We start from the raw sequence: 13,792 nt of genomic DNA on the forward strand, positions 1-13,792 counted from the left end.
GCAGGTGCTTACTGTATAATCAACAACCCAGGGCCTGGGCCTGCCACCAATAAACAAGCATATGGGTCCAGTGCTCTGCGGAAAGCTATGTGCTTCCCACCGTAGATGAACCATAACGATGGTGCTGCTCTCTGGTTTAATGACACAGTCCTGGCAATGACTGGGAGGATGGTGCAGTGGCATAGACTTGCTTTAATAATAGTCGTGTGTTGGAATTGGGTGGCAATACTTAGCAGACAGAAGGGGAAAAAAAAAAGGAGCATACAGTTTCAAGTACACAGTCTTGGGTTTCTACAAAACACTGAAGTTAAGCTTGTGAGACTTTCTTCATAAACTTTGCAACAGAGCAAAATAATTAAGTGAAAGATACTCAGTCCTCTTACTTCTGTGATCTATGATTTGTTTCTTGTGATTTCTTTTCAACCTCCTGCAAGGAGAAAGCACATGGGCAGAAGGAGAAAATATTACATGTCCCATGCAATGACTTGACTTCTCTCAGATCCTGAGTGCCTCTAATGTTGAGTAGAGAACAAGATGTGTGGACCTGTCTCTAAAGACGTGCTGAGATTTCCTGTAGAAATTTTGCTTCAGCTCTTGTCAAGTGGTGTTCTCCCCTCTCTTTCCCTCACTGTTTTTCTTGCACTTGGCCGCACTGGACAAATGCCCTTCATACTGAGGTTCTGACCAGGGCAGGGGTGAGTATGCTGCAGGGCAGGATGTCAAGGGTGAGGCCTTGCTACAAGGGGAGAACACTTTCATTCTGCAATATGCCTTCTTGCTTTGTAATTAGTAACGTCCTGGAAAAGTGAAGTTTCTTAGTCTGGGTTGTTCCCCACCAATCTATGCCCATGTGCCACAGGTTCTGCTTTTGGAAGTAGCCTGTTCACCACTCACCTGGGTCTATATGTGAGGGGGAATTTCAGCCACTACAGACTTCCTCCATTGTCCACTGGTAAAACCAGAGGCCACTCACAAGTTCCTCTCATTCCCCACCCTAAGGAACTCAACAAGCAAACTATATTAGCAATGGGATAAGATCAAGAACATGATGGGAGATTAACTCTTGAAGCCCCAAACTGAATTTTGCCAGCATCAGTTGATATATAAGCATTTCATTCAGTTTTACGCATACCATGAAATCTTGACTTTAACCTAGAAACAATAAAGCTGCTAAATAATCCACTTCTGTCTCTGTGATGGCTCTGAAGTCTCCCCTTGGATACTAGCCTGGAAGTGATGAGAAACACTTGGAGGAAAAGTAAAGAAGCAAAGTACTGTCCTGATGATAAAGTTTAGTGCAGGCAGAGGAGAAGGGAGCGAACAATAGCATGCACAAATCTTGAAGTTCATAATTGGATAAGAGGTGATTAAAGTAATCGGGGAAATTGTGTCTATTAAAAAGGCCATTGAGGACTTGAGGACAACAAAGATAAGTTATCTGATTTGTTGTACACTGAACAATAGTGTAAGCAGCTACTGGAAGGTTTAAAAATATATTGTTTTACTCAGAGAGACTACTAATAAAGTGAAGTATAACTGTATTTCATACGCTGAAGGATATTTCAGCACTGTCTCTTAGCACAGGAAATTGCCTAATAAGGATAGATATTTTGTACCACCCTGCTGACAGGGAATGGTATGTCACCACCATTACCAACCATGCATGACATGTAAGGAATCGTAAGTGCACCAATGTTATCAATCTAATTAATGAAATTGATTCTCTGTACGATGAATTAGAACCAAATAATATGTCATGAAGCTTGATAATGAGCAGAAAATACAGTGTAGGAAGATAGTTGAATAAGCTTCTTAGGAAGGAAAGTTATTTCCATAAATGGAAATGCTAAAGGCAAAATAAAATACTTGTTTACACTATCTTATTTCTTTAGGATCATCACTATTAACATGAAATTCAACCTAGATTACTTTCTCACTGTTGCATATAGCTGGTGTTTTATCATAGGATATCACAAAATCATCTCACTCCTAAAGGAAGTCCTACTAGAGATGATACTTTTGGACCAGAATCCTTAAGTACCTTATTAAATCACTTGCAGGGAGAAAACAGATGAAGTTACCAAATAGTTGTATAGTAGAGAACTTATTTCTAGATGTTTATGATGTGAACTGCTACTCACAGTGTAATCTGACCTTCAGAAGGGCTTTTGAAATAGGGTAACAGGGATCGTTCTCCATGATGGGAATTTGGAGAACTAGAGAAAAACTTGCTGAGTTGAAAGGTGAAGTTTCTGAAAAATATGTTCCTGAAAATATTTAACATTCATATTAATCAGAGGGGTCTTCCCTCTAAGCATCATCTTGATGTGTGCAGTTTTTTGAAACAGTTCTTTCCTCTACCTCTACCAATTTCTTCTTCAAGCTATTTCTAACCACAAGCAACCAAAGTAAAAGGATTTCAGTTCGCAGCCACATCACACAGAGGTCCCGTTACCTCAGACCTTGTTTGGTGCTTGAAAGGTAATTTTTCTCCCTACTAAAACCACATACAACATCACTCATCCTGAAGTCTTTTAATCAGAAACAGGTGTTTACATAGATTCTGCTACTGAGTTTTCTTGTTACAGAAAGACAAGACCTGTAAGCATGAGATGCAAGTGTGTTCCGTATTCTTTCAAGAACTGTATTTTCCATTGAAGTTGTTTGATCTAGAGGTAATACGGCAATGTTAAATCCTTTAATATTGAACCTGCTCTTTTCTCTTAAGAAAGCCTAACAGTCTGTCTGACTCTGGAAGTGGTGGGGTCTGGACCTCTAGAGCACAATCCTCTGCATTTAACTCTTCATTACTGAGTTGAAGATATGAGCTGAAATATCTTCGTTGAATTGTTCCATACTGAGAGAGTAAGAACCATAAAATGGCAGCTGCAAGTTACTGGCTGAGAGGAATTTTTTTGTTAGCACTTTTTCTTATGTGGAGCTTTACCTTAGAATCCTTAACAGTCTGAATGTAGAGTCCACTGAAATGAACATGTACTCCCATTCATCTGTTATCCCTCACTAATGTTCCCTTGTGATACCTACAGGTTTATTACCATGGCTACATTTGAACAAAGACTTTTCCTTGTTATGTGAGCATCCCCTCGTAGAGTTGATGCAGTTTCTAGGGGCAAAAAAGTTCTTTTTACAATCCAGTGTTCGTGAGTTCCTGAGTTTTATGTACAGAATCTGTATGGGGACTTTTGCCAGTGAGAAATGTCATTAAAATATCACTGTCTTAACTAACTTCATAGAATCATAGAATCAAGAAGGCTGGAAGAGACCTCAAAGATCATTGAGTCCAACCTGTCACCCTAAACCTCCTGACTATCTAAACCATGGCACCAAGTGCCACATCCAATCCCCTCTTGAACATGTTGGCAAAGATTTTCAATTGTAGACCAGACTAAACCATACCAGAATGAAGATAACCATTTTTGTCAGAAGAGGAATAATTTGAGTCAGTACTAATCCAGAAAGCCTCATGGATTTTATTAGATGCACTCACTTACAGAAATGAGAAGCGCTTCATTTCTCATTTTAGTAGTAACTTTTTAACTGTCCATAGAGCAGAATTCAGCAAAGAAGAAAATCTCCCTTTGGCAATTTGTATGTCTTCAATCACATCTTAGGTGCATTTTATTTTTTACTGTATTCAGAAAAACTTGTTCTGGCTTTAAGGCATGTTCAAAGAGCTGTAAGATTTCATGTCAGTTTTTAATGACCTTCTACATTCTGCAGGCAACAGATTCTCAATTTACACATTCCTGCACATTTATAGTAGTCCAATCTCTCAAAACTTTAGTGTCATTTCAAGGAATTAGCATGGATGAGTGCTCTAATGCCATCTACTCTTGCCTAATGTCTGTAGCACCAGTACTGTGTAACTTCCCTTCACAGAGGTGTGCTTTAAACCTGAAGTCAAACTGAGGTTCCCCCCTACATCAAATGCTTTAATAGTCAAAACTGAACTGTAAGGATAAGGTGCATCTGCAATATGGCTTAATAAGAGCCTATCTGTAGTGAAAAAAAACACCTTGTATTTCCTTTGAAGAGTGTTGCTTCAAACTAGCTTTAGTCTGGTGCCATGTACTGAACTTCTTTGGCAGCTGGAGCCCTGAGCCACATCTTCACTTTCATCTGAAAAGAATTCAGTTGATATGCTCTTACACTGCTGTGTGATGCAAATTGAAGTACAGTAAGTTACAGGAGATTAATTGTAGAAGTGCATTCACTATCTGAACTAAATTGCTGATCTACACCCACTATGGAAGAAGACTCTTTCCCTGGGTTATACAGCAAAGCTGTACCAGAAATACCTTGGCTGTGTGGAGCTAGATTTAGGCAGCACTTCTTTCTTACGAGTGCACCTGTATCTAGCAATAAGTCATGCTCTTTTAATGCAAGTAATATTTCCCACACTTGCATCTTAGTAGGGTTATCTCAATAATCTCTCAGAGTCTGAAGACAAAAAGACTATTCACAAATATGGCTCTATATTGCTGGTGGGTTTACACCTGTACTCCCTGTTCTCTGTCACCTTCAGGAGGACTTTGTGACTGGAATTCCACATGAGCAGCAGAACCGAAGTACTAGAAGACCATGCTGCTTATACATCCTCGCAGTAGATGTTAGCTAAGAGGTGAAGCATGCATACAATCCCTGTATCACATAGGGCTCTATGTGTTTGATTAGGATGAGTATGCATGACTTGTGTATGATGCTTAGTATGGTATTATCTATAGATACTTTTTTCTTAAGTAGGAAAAACCGTGTTTGAATTAATTACATTTCATTCATTTATAAACTTAGACTGTCTGTACTGTATAAGTCACATGCAGTTAGATTCTTTAGTCTCCTTTTTGCTTTCTTGCCTGTGTTTTTTTCAGGTGCCTTGAAATGTGCAGGGTTTGGTAAAAAATTGTCATCTTTCACTAATCATCTGATAAAAAAAGCCATATAATAGCCCAGAGATAAGTAGCTCCTCTTAAGCTGTTTGTTTTTTTAGAAGCACAGTTTGCTTACTGCTTTGACAAGTGCTACATCAACCATGTAAAGACTGCAGATCCATTGAAGGAGTTGATCATGTTTTGTTTGGTTGCAGTTGTTTTGCTCATTATTTCGGTACTATATTTTTGTGATGTTGTTCTGCTAACAATATATGGGTTGATACATTTATTTCCTCCCTCCTGTTGCTCTGTGGTTATTGGTCTTATGATTTTGCAATCTTTTTTGGTTTTAATACAAGCAATTTCTTTACCTACGGTCCAGAATTACTGTAATGAGCTGTATTTAACTCTTCTTGTAGTGCTAGAAGAATTCCATCAGACACTGAACAACTACATTATTGTATTACATTATACATTAAACATTAAACAGACTAGGAAGGACTGGTCATGTCTTAAAAGGCTTTCAATTTTTTTTTAATGTGGTAATTGAGAGAAATATAGGGGAGAAATGCAGAAGAGAGCATTCAAGTAGTATTTTGATCTCCTCTTTCACTGGTGAAAAGAGAGAAAGGGAAAAGAGATTCTGAAGCCAAGAAGGCCAGAGAGAAGGAGACTGCCATAGTTCAGGCCATTGGTGGGTAAGAATTTAGGCAATGAAAGGAACATGAAAAACTGTGATCTTACAGGTGTCCTACAAGAGGAAGCTGCACATCCTTGATAAAGCCTGCTTGTGTAGATTGGCATAGTGTCAGAGACAACACCCAAGTGACAGCAAAAGTAAGAATAGCTTTGCTAGAAGAGGGAGGTATAAGGGAAGGAAAACAGAGAGGTTTTGTTCTGGCCATGTTGGTAGCAGTGAAACATTTTACAGAATGTTACAGGATAAGCTGAGAGGTGTATATGTATCTCAGAAAATGAAATTATCTTCCTGTTCTAGAAGAAAACTCCACAAATGTGACCCAATTTCAAGTGTGGAGAGTCTAGGTTCTTGCGACTAACAAAATGTCACTGCAGTGACAGAGGGATGCAGAGGAGCAGAATGCATTGGATCTAAGTGCTTTATGGCTGAAAGGGAAAAAGCGAAAGAGGAATTTGGGATATAAAATATCCCAAGTTTATAGGACTGAATCAATTCACAATAATTCCCAGAAGGAGTTAAATGTTTTCTGGGGTTAAAGTGAATCAGAATCTGTATGCTGTGTGCTGGAAATTCCCTAAATTATTTCAGTGGTCATTAAGAAAAGGGAAATGGTTCTTTCCTGAGTAGGAGATGGTAGGAGACAGAGGAGTAGACACCAAAACAGAGCCATGGCTGAGTATTTATAACTCAGATGACTCTGTCTCCAGATTGCATGATTTCTGCTAGGTGAGAAGGGGACAGGCTCTCCCAATGCCTTTGTCTGTTGACAACTGTGAACCCTTTTGACTGATAATACAGCAGGCTGAGGTACTTAGAGGTCTGTTAGGAGCACTACATGCAGTTATGTACAGCATGGGCAAATATAGGTAAAAAAATGTAACGCTAGATACAAAGCCATAACTGTTTAAATTCAAGAACTGAATTCTGTGTTTTAAACAATGTCTAAATTTAACATAGTTTACAGATGCATCATGCTATTACCAATGTTCCTTTTTTTAATCATTTAATTCAGTAATACAGAAATTAAACTTAGTTTGACTAGTATGAGTGTATTTCCAGTCATGACTTAGTGACTTTTCTACTCTCAGTTTGTAGGCCTCTGCAAGTCCATGGAGTATTTTTGAGGGATCTGAGAAAAATAACAAGTAACCCTATAATCAGTGGGCTTAAGTTGAGGCTTAAGTTGACCATGTAAATGGGAATGGGTGTTTGCACCTACACAAAAGCATTTTAGAGATCTGCAAGTGAGATAGTTTTTGAACTCTGTGACCTAGAGGAACCTCTGTATTTTCTTTGTATAGCTTTTCTTCTGAGTACTATTTGACTCCAGACATTCCCCAGTCCCTAATTGGCTTTAGGATTTCTACTGTCTGTCCCGAGTTAGTTCCTCCACCAAACCAGTGGCAAAGTTTTCCTTTGGAGCAGCAGGCAGAGGACAGGAATGCTGGTGGTGTTTATCTCACTATCTTAACCCACAATGTTTCCTCAGTCCTGCTCCTCCTGCTCCTTCCTGTTCCTTCTGTCTGCTTTCCTAGTAATATTTCCTTGATACTGTGGATAGATGAAGCTTTTTCACTGTTTTATTCCTAACCATTCATGTAATCATAATTTTTCTAGACAGTGCTCTGCTCACCCATCCGCCTCTTCTCTGGTGCTACAGATGTCTGAGGTATTGTAGAAAATGCCTCTACAAATGCAGATCTGAATATTGCTTTTTGCTTCACAGCTATTGTTCTGGTCATGATATCACTTTGCATGCTAAGTGTAGATTACTTACTGTCAGCTGAGAATAACCCAGCATACTGACCAGCATGCTGTGGTTTAACCTTCTAGAGGCCAACACTCCTCCGTGCATTGTGCAGAAGTTTTCTGCTACTGATTTGTGGGAATACATTTCCACTTTTAGCTTATGCTACATAATTGCATACATTTATTGCAAAATTCTGCTTTGTACTGAATACTTTTGAACATGCAGAGATCTTTCAGTGTTCTGAAATGAAAATCCTGGTGGTGGGTACAGAATTTAAAGCAAATCCGGTCTGCAATTAAACACAAACCCACAGCAGTAGCTGCTGAACTGAGCTCACCATGTAGTTTCCAAACAAGCTGACAGCAGTAGGAATCGTGGTTTATAAAAAGCTGCCAGCAGTGCTGAGCTGGTGAAGAGAAAGAGGAAGCTACAACGGGAAAGAGAAAAAAAACACAACCAAAGGCAACTTCACTTCTCTGCCTTTACTGGTTTTAAATAGATTTGGCTCTACGCTGCTGTTGAGGGTGCTGTGAAGAATAGTGATAACCTCACAAACTGAGCACCCCACAAGATTTATCCCTTTCAGAACACTGCCTGAAAATCATGTTCCAGTTCTAAGGAATTTCTTTTTGGTTTTATGCATACATGTGAGAAGCTGTGTTTGTACATCAATATGAATATATGCTGCATTACCACAGCTATTGCTCAATGGCTTGCCAGTAAAAAGAAGTTTACGAGAACAACTTCTTGCCATTTTACTCCTCCTTTGCACGATATGCTGAGCTGTTCTCCTGAGACTGTTTCCTGATGTTCCCATCCACTTCAAGCTGTGGATTTTACGTGATGACAGAATCTTAGAATTCCAGGTTGGAAGGGGCCCCAAGGATTATCTGGTCCAACCTTTCTAGGTAATACTGTAGTGTAAATGAGATGGCCCAGTACTATGTCAGGCTGAGTCTTAAAACTGTCCAGTGTAGGGGTATATTGTTCTTCCTGTCCTATGAAAAGTGAAAGACTGCTTCCCAACCTCAAACCACCATAGCAGGGAATCAACTGAAGGACCAGTGACTGCATCATCTTGTATTGGGTGTTAGGACTTTGAGATGGTGCTCTTGAGGAGCTCAGTTGCAGACTGGGGCACAGACAGTGTCTTTTCACTTTGGGAAGGAACTTCAGCTAATCAGAGGTTCCCTAAACAGAAGACAAGCCTCCTGTGGGGTTATATCTTGGGTCTTACTACAAGTGCTAAATCAGATGATGGAAGATATACTGCATCAAAGGGAGGCTTGAACGGGAAAGCTAAAACCAGACAGCTGATGATTAAACTTTGTTGGATTACAGTCTCCTTTATTTTGTGTTGTTCTGCGATCACAGTTTTGACTCTGCATTTTAGTTGAGATGGGATTAATTTTTTGTAGGGCTATTCAGAAGACTTCAGGGAGAAGAAAACTTGCAGGAGGAAAGATGTTAGAGACTCTGCAGGTTAACTGCATTTTGTGTTGCACTGTAGCCTAGTTAGCTCTCTGAAAGAAGGACGTGGCAGTCTCTCAGCATGTTCATTGCTCAGAGTCGGAACACAAAGAATCAAAAGGAAAACTATACAAAGATGTCTTGATCAGGAGCTGTGCTAGGCCTAGGAAGAGGACTGCCATTATTATGCCCTAGAAGAATTTGGCATGATTCCGAAGGATAAACTGAGGACATGTTTAATCTGCAATCAACGTATATTGTTGCAGTATGGGTCACGATGCTTGCCATCTCTCCTCTCTAAGTGGGAGGCAAAAGGCAGTACGAAACATGTGAATCCCATGACTTCCTGGCAGCTGGATTGCTGAGTGTAGTTGCAAAGGGTTGTTTAAGCACCCAAACTTTCTAACAGTGATTTTTTTGTCATTAACTTTTTGGCACCAAACCTATTAGTACATTTGCTTGCAGTACCTGAAATACCAGTATATACCAGGGTGTTTTCAGCTCTGGTGCCAGAGCCATTTATATTTAGCAAACAGCTATGAGTTGGTAGTGGGATCAAGAGACAATGCGAAAATTACTTCCTTTCACAGGTTACCTCTTCATGGTGGAAGGATGGCTTACTGGATATGTAATCTTACTCATAATCTCCTTCAAAGAACATTCCTCATTTCTTTCCATTCCCATTTTGTGTGAGGTCAGGAGAGGCCAGGCTTTTCTTTATGGCCAGAATGTGTAGGCTTGGAGAGAGACACTGCCTAGCTGCCTTTCAGTCCCACAAAATTCACTTAGTTCTTCTGCAATGTGCACATGCCTGGGATCACTCCCAGCTACCTTTGTGCTGTGATGGAAAGAAAGTTTCCTAAATATGTCTGCATTTATTCTCATGATCCAGCCAGTTCTTACAAAGACCAAAACTGGATGCAGCTGCTGCAGTTATTCATAAAAATACGATTTCTGAGACAAGAATAATGTCCTCAACACCTTCAGGAGCAGTCATCATCAAGTGGTCTAGATATGCTTCTAAAGAAACAACGACAAATTTTTCACCTAGACTGATGCTTGACTGAAATATAAAAAAAATAACCAAAATCAGGAAATCATTATCATGCCCTATCAATGAAATCAAATGTAAATAATTTTTGATGTTTTTTTCTTTGTTTGTTGTTTCAATTGGAGTCTTAATCCATCCCAGATTATTTTTCAAAGTCTTTGTTTGTTACATTCTTGAAACAATCATGACTTAAGTTTGGAAAGTAGGTCTGTTAGCCCCTAGTTGTCATAGGTTTAAACGGCATTATGTTCTTAAGTGTGATTCATGTTGATTTAGATTAGATGTTAGAAAGAAGTTCTTCACCATAAGGGTGATGAGACACTGGAACAGGTTGCCCAGGAAGGTTGTGGAAGCCCCATTCCTGGATGTTTTCAAGGCCAGGCTGGATGTGGCTCTGGACAGCCTGATCTAGTGGAGGAGAGGAGGATCTAGACATCCCCTTCCATGGCAGGGGAGTTGGAACTAGATGATCTTTGGGGTCCCTTCCAACCCTGATAATTCTGTCTGTGTCTATATAAGGGAGTTGAAGAGATTTCATCCAGGCTAGGATGGTGGGGTTTTTTGGGTTTCAATTTTCCTGATCTTATTACACTGTTGAAAGCATATTACTTGTTCTCCCAATTTGACTAGGAATGGAACCTGAAGAGCAAGAGTAAAAACAAGATGAAGTAAAGGACTTTTCCTTTTAAAACTTATGGCCTCTTTTTATGGGCCTCCTACATAAGAACAGAAGCCTTTGTTCTTCTTCCATATTCTGTACCATTTTACCCCAATTGAAAAATGGATAGATTTGGTAGACATATGTGGTCTTGATCCTGAGCAGAGAGAAGAGGTTACCTGGAAAATGAGAAATGATCCCTAAATTCTTAACTTCTTTTTGATTGGTCATTCAGCTCGGCCCTGCAACTGCTCACAAATACGTTCTTTCAGGCAGTGATATGAATTTGTTAAATTCTGGGAAGTTCTGTCACCGCAACTTTTCCTCTTTAACAGACTTAAGATTTATCTAACTGATAGCTACAAGTTCAAGCTTGCATTCATGGCCATCCAACCTGACCATCTGAAGTGAATACACCAAGGGCAAGACTTACGACTATCAGTGGACTCTGTTGATGACTGATCATTATCTCTATAGGAAACAATAAGGTTACAGATTGCCCAACACTGCGTATGCACAGTTTCCCTAGAACTTCCACATCCCACACTTTGCTGGTGTTGTCCACACTGGTGTTGATCAGTCTGTATTTCTCAGGCCTTGAAGAAGAGAAGAGTAGGTTTGGCTTTAGTTAACTTATTCGCAAGCTTCTGCTGGAACATAAACCATGGACACAGCACCTCCTTTGTTACCATAATACAATGTAGACTTTCTGTAGAAGCCTGCTGTTATTTCATGTACAATATTGCTGCTGATAATCAGTGGATAAACAACTTTCATAACAACATTGCAACCTTCCCCCCCCACTAGCAGTCTGACAGTTGACTTGATGGTTAGCCATGGACTTGTAGCAGTCTGGGTAGCCAGATTCCAGATAGCAGCTTGCCTTTCTGGCCAGTATGGGCTCTGTCACTCATGGTGCATAGTTCCAAAGGACTGCAGGTTTATCACACAGGTCTGCAAAGGCCTGCTTCCTCATGCAGAAGTTTTGAGCTGCCCTTGTACATTGCTACTGGCAAACTGACGAGATTTGATCCTTTGTGTTAGTTCAGTTCCAGAAAACACTGTTGTAAATTGGGGAAGGTTAGTGTCATTCATCATGCCATCCAAAATGTTGAGCAGTCATAAATTCATAGACACAAATCCCTAGGTTTTGTCTTTTTTTTTTCACCACCATCATCATCCATTTAACCACCATTCATATATTTTAGCATTACATTTCTTCTTAAGTTCCAAGGCCTGTCTGCATCTTGCTGCACATCTTCACCTGTTTGTGAACATCTCAGTTAAGGTTATAAAGAATTGCTTTGCAAGAACCATGCCAGCTCCATATTGCTGCAAATGGAGCTGCATGCCAGACTGACAAAGATGTATGTCATTGGGAACTGCAATCATTCTGCTTTTAAAGCCAGGAAGGAAAAATAAGTCAGTTAATGTACTATAGGCTGATTCTCAGAAAGTTTTACTCAGTGCCTGTTCTTATTCTGGTGTTTTATATGCAACCCCCTGTGTAGATGCAAGCAGGCTTAATGAAATTTTCAGAAATAATGTGAGTAAAGAAATGGATGGTTGAAAATAGAGCCACAATAGAACCACTGAGACAGATCAGGAGAAGATCCAACAGCGTGTCTCATTTCTTGCAGCCTCCAGCAGCACCAATGTCTTCATCCTGTAAACTGGAAACTCAGGAACCCTAGTCTCAGCTTCAAATCAAATCAGTGAGTGAAAAGAGGAGAAAGTGAAACAAATGCAGTGTGGGGAGAGGAACTCAAGCTCTTTCATATTCACTTCTCTGTGAAAACTCAGGGCAGGCCCATGACCAGAATTCAGAAACAAAAGGAACATTAATCCATATTGAATATTTATGCAACACATATTTATGGCTGGGAGACCGTATGAAGGTACAGGAATTTGAAAATGATGTGCAAATGTTGGAGAGTACTTTAGACAATGTAGCATATGGTTCAAAGAGATGGTTAAATGCAGAAGTGTTAGCATACAGGTAAAGGAATATAAAAGCATGTGTGTGAAATGCATCTAGCACAATGTAAGCATTTGACAAGCAGTTGGGTTGGGCATACGATCACTTTGAAACATGAGACTTAAAATAAGATCATGCAGTAATGGAGCTGTTTGGTTGAAATAGTAGTCTCTGTTCCTCTCTGGGCTGGCTCAAAATGTGAGGAGTGACCACATAGAGCTCCCCAGGAGGGTCCCACCACTCTTTCATTTTACCACTGCTCTTTTCAGTCTTAGGAGAGATTTTCTCTCTGTCTCTGTTTCATTTTGCATAGTCTTGTTTCCAAAATGTAGACTTGGGCTGCTTGCTTTTGAGCATGGCACTAAAAACAACAGCAAGGAATAAACGTTTTAATTGTGAAACTGTCTGGAGCAGACTGGAGAGCCTGGATCTGAACTAAAGCAGGTTTAATAAAGAAATAATTTTAGTTTGCCAGAAGTGTTTAGTGCTGTGATGGATAACTTAAAGCACTGAGGAAAGCCTAATATTTAATTCAGTGAGCTTAGTACATGGTAAAATGCATACTGCCTTGTCTATGCAAGATTTCTCCAGCATATTTATTAGCATATGTTGGCTAACAGGTGTTAGCCTCAAATTGCTAGATAATCAAGGCACTGAGTTGAATGTGGAACTTCAAGTACAATACAAATTAATTACTTTTGGGGAAGGTTTTTTGTTGTCTTCCTTTGTCCTTGCAAGCAGATACTTCATATATTCATTTCAGTTTTGAGAGTGTCCTGCTCAGGGAAACATCTTCTGCTATCCTTGTTCTGTGGTAGTTATTTGTAAATAGGTATGGAGAAATGTCTCACATTGATACAAATTTATCAATATGAGGTAATAACCAGCTAGTTGTAACAGGATAGATTTATTTTACATCTTTTAGCCTACAGGAGAGATTTTTTTTTTTGTCTGTTTCCTTTCTTCCTTATTTTTTAACAAAAAATCCCTTCTTTTGCTAATAGTCTGAGTATCCTTGAATGTTTACTGGTCAAAACCTGTTTCAGTAACCTTCCTGTCCATCTTCTGTTACTGACTTTTGGTTTTATTGAAAGTCACCGGATACTTTTTTTTATATATTAAAAAGAAAATATTTCTTGCTCTTGTTGTGGAGAATGGGATGTATCTCAAAGAATGGAAATTAGGTGAACAGAAAAAATCTTTTCCAAAAGTTGTATTTTTTTTTTAACTAATCTCATGATTTCTTGTGGTCTGGCTCTTGATCTTTGATTGTTTGGCATGCTGGGCATTCCCCCC

The sequence above is a fragment of the Indicator indicator genome, chromosome 4 (genome assembly GCF_027791375.1).
Source record: "Indicator indicator isolate 239-I01 chromosome 4, UM_Iind_1.1, whole genome shotgun sequence".
Classification (NCBI taxonomy): Eukaryota; Metazoa; Chordata; class Aves; order Piciformes; family Indicatoridae; genus Indicator; species Indicator indicator.